At 51.1% G+C, this 8,651-nt stretch overlaps 1 protein-coding gene across 9 annotated transcripts in view; it reads left to right on the forward strand.

Moving 5' to 3' along the window:
- LOC125447967 (dedicator of cytokinesis protein 5-like) overlaps positions 1 to 1,461 on the forward strand; it is a 135,257-nt gene extending 133,796 nt beyond the window's left edge. For all 9 annotated transcript variants that reach the window (XM_059643853.1, XM_059643850.1, XM_059643847.1 and 6 more), the window contains one exon: positions 1 to 1,461. This exon is cut by the window's left edge and continues 3,438 nt beyond it. The gene's annotated coding sequence lies outside the window, so the exon portion shown is untranslated.
- The last annotated feature ends 7,190 nt before the right edge of the window (positions 1,462 to 8,651 follow it).

Below are 8,651 nucleotides of genomic sequence, written 5' to 3' on the forward strand. Positions count from 1 at the left end.
CAGAGCAGAGAGGGTGCCAATCAGTTGGCAAGCCAGCGGCCAAGGACATGCTCCACCAAGCCCCGGGGTGACTCAGGAGAGCCACAAAAGTCCCTGAAGACGCGCCCGCTGATGACGCGCTCCAGAGCTCGCCAGGAAGTGCGTGACCATCTCTTCGCCGACCCTTTCTTGACAGCTGCCGCGATGGTTTGAAACCTGCGATTGTCCTGATGCGGGCGAGGCCCTGGAAACATGCGGCCATTTTGTCACCAGACTCAGCTTGTCAAGCACCCCCCCGCTCCGCCTCCAAGGTTCACCATTCCGAGCTCTTCCCGAAATTCCGGTTTGAAATCTCGGACGCGCCAACCAACCGCAGTTACTGCCCCTACTCTTTGCCCGGGAGCAACCTTGGAACCAAACGGGTTGAAATATTTTTGTGGATGTATCTTTATTTTGCTGCTAAAGTGGAAGGAGGCTTTGTGGGGAAGCAGCTGTCGCGGTAAGATGGCTTGCTGATCTGTCCTCCAACAGTAGCAGCGGAGAAATCTTCCTTTTTCCCGCGTTAATTCATTCACGGGATGTGGGTGTTGCTGGCCAGGGCAGCGTTGATTGCCCGCTCCCAATTGCCCAGAGGGTAGTCTGGAGTCAACCACATTGCAGTGTGGGTAGGCCCAGGCAGGGTAAGGATGGCAGTTTCCTTCCCTAAAGGACATGAGCGAACCATTCCCGACAATCCATAATGGATTCGCGGTCACCATTGGACTCTTAATTCCGTATATTTTCTTATTGTGTTCAAATTCCACCATCTGCCGGGGCAGGATTCGGCCCCAGGACGTTACCTGCGATAATACCCACGCCCCCCCCCCCGACTTTCCAGGCCATCGCCTGGTGATTCCTTTTGGGAGAACGCAGTTGCATTTCGCTTGCTCCGTTGGCTCCGCTCCGACGTGGGCTCTGGGTCAAAGGTTACATGCAGAGAGGCGATTGGGCCACGCATCTGCGATTGCCAGCCCCCCACCCCTCCAAAACACAAAAAAAGACGGGTCGCGGACTCCAGCTGGCTGTTCCCGGTTTCCTCCTGCAGCGCGGCCTGCGGGCCGAGAAGGAACGGAGGCTTGGCTTTCTCCAGGCCCGGAGATGAATCCAGTCATTCGTGTCCCTGTCGGACACACCCACTAACCATGCTCACAGCCTCACTGCCCTGTCTAAAAATGAACTCTCTCTTTAACTCCCAAGGCCTTAGTGGAGTAGACTACATCCCTCTGTCCTCACGTAAGGCCTGAAGTCTGACAAATAGGCCATCTGTGGGCAGGCATCCTGACAGAATAAAGCACTCCAACATTAGTTGCTTGATTTTTAACATGCACTTCTCGTGTAAAGTTTGTAAATATACTGACTTTTTAAAAAGAAAGCGGAAATATCAATATTGAAGCGTGTGTGCCTGGCACTGAGGTCAAAAGTAATAAAAATAAAATGTGTACAGCAGTTCGTGTGCCATTTTTCTGGTCTTTCCTTTCATCACGTCGACCATGGATGGAGGAATCCATCGGGAGAGCAGTCAGGGCCATGTATCCAAGCAGACTTGGATTGGCAGCATGAGGATGGAAGCCATTAATTGTCCACTTCTCAAGCTGGTACCGCACAGGAGTGAGACAATATTCATTCGCCACTTCCGACTAGTTTCTGAACAAGTCAACGCTGACTTCAAGCAGGAAAAGGCTTCCTAATCCCGCCAGCAACTTATATTGAATCGTAGAACCCCCTACAGTGCAGAAACAGGCCCACACCAATCGTCTGAAGAGCATCCCACCCAGAGCCTGCATTTCCCATGGCCAGTCCACCCTAATGTGCACATCTTTGGAGGAGACCGGAGGAAACCCATGCTATGTGTGGGCGGGGGTGGGTGGAGAGAGAACGTGCAAACTCCACCCTCCCATCTCCGAACCTCAGGCGCCAGAAGCTGGGCCCCGGTGCTGTGGGCTGGCAATGGCAACCGCTGTGAGCATCCCTAATTCAGCATCCTCGCCGACTCACGCAGGCACAGTCCCTCAGAGAAGCAGGGAGGCATCGACTCCCCACTCTCAGAAACCCCACTCCGAACTCCTTCCGAACAAATGACGTCGGAAATCCTCACAAGGAATGAGGGAAGCTCCCCCCAGAGGGAGAGATCGGAGGAGCTATAGGACATCGTGTTGAGATTGTACAGGGATGTTGGTGAGGCCTCTTCTGGAGTGCTGCGCCCAGTTCTGGGCAAATTTTTTTTACACAGAGAGTGGTCCATGTTTGGAATGAACTTCCAGAGGAAGCGGTGGACGGGGGTACAGTTACAACATATAAAAAACATTTGGATAAGTACATGGATAGGAAAGGTTGGAGCAGGCAGGTAGGACTAGTTTAGCTTGGGGCTATGGTCGGCACGGACCGGCTGGGCCGAAGGGCCTATGCTGTTCAAGCACAAACCAGGAGGTAGCTTTGAACTGCTGTGGCTGTGCTGATGAGGGTTTGTGACCCCAAACACTCCCGTCTTCGAGCGTCAAAACGCCAGCAAAAACCAGCCTGAAAGACGCATCTGATCTTTAGCCAGTGGGCAACCCATCTATTCCAGGCCACCCATCCTCCTCAGAACTGCTCGCAATATCCTTCCTACAATGTGAGGAGACAAAATGGAACACAGTTTCACCCTGTGGTCTCCCCAGTACCCAACTTAGATGGCTGATTCCTCCCGTAACAGCAGATATAATTGGCGTTGACCTTCTCAATTGCTTGCGATCGACTGAGGAAACGGGGGAGACACGGCGAGAGCCAGGTGCCCCTCCTACAGCTGGGGGTGATGGGAGGAAGGTCAATGGGACGTTGGGCCCCTCCATGGCGAGAGGATCAGCCTCTCTGCAATTGGACAGGGAGAGACTGCACCCTGGAGCATTGTGTGTGTGGGAGGTTTGGGGGTGGGGAGTCTCCTTATCTGAGGGGAGGGGTTTCTGGCGAATGGAGGGAGAGCACCGAAGGGTGTCTGAGACTGATTCCTGGGACTGACGGATGGAAAGAGACCGGATCAGGTAGTCACTGGAGTTTTGAAGAATTGGGAGGAGATCTCATAGAAACCTTCCAAACTTGAACAGGGACGAGGCAGGGTAGAGGGTGTTCCCCATGACCTGGGGAGGGATCCCAGAACCAGAGGGGGTCATAGTCTAAGGATAAGGGGTAGGATGGAGATGGGAGTTGTCTTCACCCAGAGAGCGTTGGCGGGGGCGGGGCGGTGGGGGAATAGTCTGTGAAATTCTCTGCTGCAAAAGATGGCTGGGAGCCAAAACACTGAATGTTTTTTTGAGAAGGAGTTGGATGTAGTTCTTAGGGAGAAAGCAGGGAATAGCGGAGACCGAGTTGGATGATCAGCCCACGATCATCTGGAATAGCAGAGCAGGGGAGAAGGGCTGAATGGCTTACTCAAGCTGCGGCGTTTGCTGTATCTGCATTTGGTGGCCTTCGCTCCCAGATTCCGCAGTCAGTCTCCATTTGGAAAACACTCTGATGATGAACATGTTGGCTTTTATATTCCATTAAGCACACTAAAAGCAAGCATGCTGGTCTGCTCACGGTAGTGTGTGGCACCGAGTTCGGTTGTAGAGTGGACAGTGAAGAAGATTGTCCGAGAACACAGCGAGATCTTGATCCAGTGGGATTGAGGGATGGCAGGTTTAATTTAGAGCAATGCGAGGTGTTGCATTTAGCTGGATCAAGCCAGGGCAGGACCGACGCAGTCAATGTCGGGCCCTGAGGGGTGTTATAGAACAAAGAGATCGAGGGATCTAGCTGTGCAGCTGCTGGAAAGTGGAGTCGCAGGTGGACAGTGCGATGAAGAACGCGTTCGGATCGCTAGCCTTCATCGGTCAGCACATTGGTGTTGGGGCATCGTGCTGCAGCGCGAGAAGGTGTTGTTCGGGCCGCTTTCGGAGCTCTGCGTTCATTTCCGGTCAGCCTACTAGAAAAAAAGGAAAATATTAAACTAGAAAGAGAGCAGCAAAGATTTACTAGGATGCCACTGGGACCGGGAGGTTTGAGTTATAAGGAGAGTTCTCAGGAGAGGCTGGGACATTTTTCCCTGGAACTGAGGGGTGACCTTATAGAGGTCTATAAAATCGTGAGAGGCACAGATAAGGTGGATACCCAACGGCTTTTCCCCAGGGTAGGGGAGTGCAAAGCCAGAGGGGGATAAGTGAGAGGGGAGAGATACAACAGGGTCCAGAGGGCTCACACAGAGGGTGGTGAGTGCCTGGAATGGGTTGTCAGATGTAGCGGTGACTATAATTTTGTCATTTGATGAACGTTTGGACGGGTACATGGATGATTTGGGTAAGGAGGGATATGGACCAAAGTCAGGCAAATGTGAGTCGATCAATTGTGAAAACGGGGCGCCACAGACAAATGGATTTGAGCGAGACCCGTCCCTCCAACAACGAGCTAAATGGTCTCGTTCGGCGCCATCAGATGCTGCAGAATATTTACCTAAAGCCCTGGCGCAATTCCCTAATCCACGATTGGCTCAGTTACAGAGAGTTGCGGAAGCGTGGGGGCTGAGGGTTTAATCCTGGGCAGCATCTCCTGCCGGGCCGGGCGGCGTTTTCGATGCCAACCCACTGTGACTGAGAAAAACCTCCGCTCTTCTTCCGAACTCCCGCTCAAAAACGCACGGATCGCGAGGTAAATCCGCGAGACCCGGAAGAACAGGCCGCACCGTTTCAGCCCCCCTGACAGATGGGAGTCCTGGGGAGCGAGCGCTACTCGAGGCCCAGGCTTTTGAGGCCTAGAGAATTAAAGAAAAAGGCGTTAAGAAGCCCATTCAAAGCCGACTTCGTGAGGAAATTTGATCAGCTTTGAGATTGAGAAACATCCTTTGAACTTCCAAAGCTTAATTTGTGACCTTAGTTAGCTCAGAAAAAAAGGCAGATGTGTTTACAATAAATGGTTTAATTGTTTCTTTCCAAAGGCAGGGGAAGTTTAATTAAATGCTCAGATGACAAAAGAGGGTTGCTGTCTGAGGTTGGAAATGCGTAGGTTTTACTTAATGAGAATTTACACAGACACAGAAGCGAAGGCCTACACTGGCCTGCAGCCTGGCGAGGCCTCACTTCTAACATTAACATGGCACCATGTCCCTCCACAGCCTCGCGCTTTCTCCAGCAGTCCCGAAAACTCCCTGACGTCTCTACACCCCCGATTCCCATCACCCCTTCAGCCAAACCGCTCGGCTCTGTCTGGCGAAGGCACCACAGCTTGCAGTGTCAGGCTTCAGGCCTAGGAAATGGGACGATCGCACAACTCGGTGTGTTTTTTGATAGGACAGACTCATTGGGCCGAGGGGACATGTTATAGGATTCTGTAACTGAGTTGCGATGGCTTGCGTCAAATTGAAATTCACGTCTGTGATGGAAAAATTCAGAAGCAAGTTGACGAATGTAGATGAGCAGTGGGGCCACGCCTGGAGTATTGAACGAATGATTTATTTATTGTCACATGTATCTTGGAGACACAGTGAAAAGTGCTTTCTTACCGCAACCTGGCGCCATTTTGAGTTACAATGAGGATAAACTAAAACTTAGGGAAATCTTCCCTTCAAATTGGGGTCTCGGCATAGCTTCAGGGCTTCTTCAAGGGCCCAAAGGTGTTCTGGGCCTCAAGGACCACGACTCCAGGAACAACAACACCAGTGTCAGTGCCCCAGGGGGTGCTGGCCCTGCTGATATCCAACACTGCTAAAAGTCCAGGCTTCGGATTAGGCTCGGGGCCTAATGCCGCCAGGAGTCCAGGCTCCGGGCCTAATGCTGCCAGGAGTCCAGGCTCCGGGCCTAATGCTGCCAGGAGTCCAGGCTCCAGGCCTAATGCCACCAAGAGTCTGGCTCCGGGCCTAATGCCACCAAGAGTTCAGGCTCCGGGCCTAATGCCACCAAGAGTCCAGGCTCCGGGCCTAATGCCGCCAGGAGTCCGGCTCCGGGCCTAATGCTGCCAAGAGTCCAGGCTCCAGGCCTAATGCCGCCAGGAGCCCTCACTTTGGTCACCGTTATCACCAAGAGTCCATGCTCCTGGCCGACTGTGAGAGAAGATATAACGGGAGTACAGCAGAGGTTCACGACGATGGCAGGGCTGTTCCATGAGGTGAGATTGGGTAGACCTATTCACTGAAATTTAGAAGAACAAGAGGGGGAATCTGATTGGAACATGAAGAATACCAATAGGGGCTTGATAGATTTATTTCCCCTGGTTGAGGGAAGTCTAGAACAGCCGGAGTCGGGGGGCGGGGGGAGATGCACCAGATGTGAGGTGGGACTGAGATGATGAAACATTTCTTGACTCAAGAGGGTATAGTCACCCTGTGGAAGGCTCCCAAAATGGGCCTGAAGGTGCTAGGCAAAGGATGTTGGTGGAGGGCTGTCTTTCGGACTAGACACAGGGATTGGCTCTGGGCCCACTGCTTTTCGTGGTTTATCTGAATAATTTGGATGTGAACATAGGAGGTGTGGTTAGTAGGTTTGCAGATGACGCTGAAATTGGAGGCTGTAGTGGGTAGTGAAGAAGGTTACCTCAGAGTACAACGGGACCTCAATCCGATGGGCCCATGGGCCGAGGGGCGGAGGATGGAGTTTGATTGAGATAAATGTGAGGGGCTGCGTTTTTGGAAAGGTAAATCAGGGCAGGACTTATACACTTAATGGTAAGGTCCTGGGGAGTGTTACTGAACAAAGAGACCTTGAATAATTTAACTGAGGGGGAAATAGCTGAGCCCCTCTGATAATTAGACTGAAACTCAAACCCCAATCTGTTACGACAGGGATGGGGTTCCACTCTAATAATTATCCCCTAATCACCCAGAGCTTCTCGCCTTCCCCCTTGTGATCTATCAGAAGTGTGTTTAAAAGGAAAAAATCCATAGCCTCCACTTTACAAGGAACAAGAAACTATTTATTTATTTAACCAGTGATGAACAAATTAACAAAATTACTAAGAAACTGACAATTCCCCCCTTAGACTACTAACTACTCCATAATTGGTCTAAATTCTACTGGAATACTGTTTAAATAAAGACAGCTCCCACTCATATAAACCCAATTAATAAGAAGCAATAAATTATAACTTAATCTCTCCAAGTTCGCAGCTGACTGTCTTCGGGAATATTTTGACACCTCCAGTCTCTTCACAAACACCTTTCTTCCATTAGTTCTGCTGTCAAGGATTTTTTTTATCTCTGTAATTTCTTTAATGAGGAGTTTGAGCTAAAATATGATGGGACCTTTAACGGATTAGATGGGCTTTCTCTGAGAGCTGAATGGTGCTGGCTGGGGCAGGTGGTCGATGGCTCTCGCCCATTTTCCGAATACCCTCGACTTATCTACCCGTAATGACATAATCAAATTCTTACAATGTGGTTGGTTTCAGGCTGTTAACGCCATCAGATTTAAACTCAATTGGCTTTCAGTTTCTAGGTGCTTGGTTTAAATTAATTGGCTAAATTCAAACTTGTTGTCTTGGAAAAAATTGCTGCTTCGCTGTTCTACACAAAATGTTTCCATTCGGGCACTGTCTGTGTGCACCTGTATTTATAAACTTCCAGGCACAGACAAAGTACCTAAAGGGACCACGGCACTCTTTCTCCCACGATCATGTTTAGCCATAAATTCTACCTTCCTGCCTGTGCCCAACAGGGTGCTGTTTGAAAGTCACAGGTAGACAGGGCAGTGTTTAGATTAGATTCCCTAGTGTGGAAACAGGCCCTTCAGCCCACCAAGTCCACACCGCCCCTTGCAGCATCCCACCCAGACCCATCCCCCTATAACCCACACACCCCTGAACACTACGGGCAATTTTGCACGGCCAATCCACCCAGCCTGCACATCTTTGGACTGTGGGAGGCAACTGGAGCACCTGGAGGAAACCCACGCAGACACGGGGAGAATGTGCAAACTCCACACAGACAGTTGCCCAAGGCTGGAATCGAACCCGGGTCCCTGGCACTGTGAGGCTGCAGTGCTAACCACTGAGCTGTGCCACCCCATGATGAATGCATTCGGTACGTTTGCTTTTATTGGTCAGTGCATTGAGTGTAGGAGTTGGGAGGATCATGTGTGGCTTGGTTAGCACCACTTTTGGAATACTGCATTCAATCCCGGTCTCTCTGCTACAGGAAGGATGTTGTTAAACTTGAAAGGGTTCAGAAAAGATTTACAGGGATGTTGGAGGGTTTGAGCTACAGGGAGAGGCTGGGGCTATTTTCCCCGGAGCGTCGGAGTCTGAGGGTGGGGGGGGGGGTAACCATTTTCCTTTATTCATTCGTGGGATGAGGACATCGCTGGGTAGCACAGCATTTATTGTCCATCCCTAATTGGCCAGAGGGCGGCAGCCACGAGACAACCATGTGACTGTGCAGTCCCATGTCGTCCAAGGAAGGTCAGGGTCAATTTCAGAGCTGCATGGCTGTGAAGGCCAAATTGCTGAAAATATTCAGGAAAGAGGTTGATTTCTGCAGGGTACAAGCATTGAGGGGTGTGGGGAAAGAAAGCGCGGGAGATTGAGGATCAGCAGTGGTCGATGGGGTGAATGGCCTATGTTTGCCCTGGTTTCTACATTCCTGTGAGGGCTGGGGGAGCATTTGTGTGAATTAGCAAGTGGGAAAGGACACAGAG

This window comes from Stegostoma tigrinum, unplaced genomic scaffold (genome assembly GCF_030684315.1).
Source record: "Stegostoma tigrinum isolate sSteTig4 unplaced genomic scaffold, sSteTig4.hap1 scaffold_291, whole genome shotgun sequence".
In the NCBI taxonomy this organism is placed as follows: Eukaryota; Metazoa; Chordata; class Chondrichthyes; order Orectolobiformes; family Stegostomatidae; genus Stegostoma; species Stegostoma tigrinum.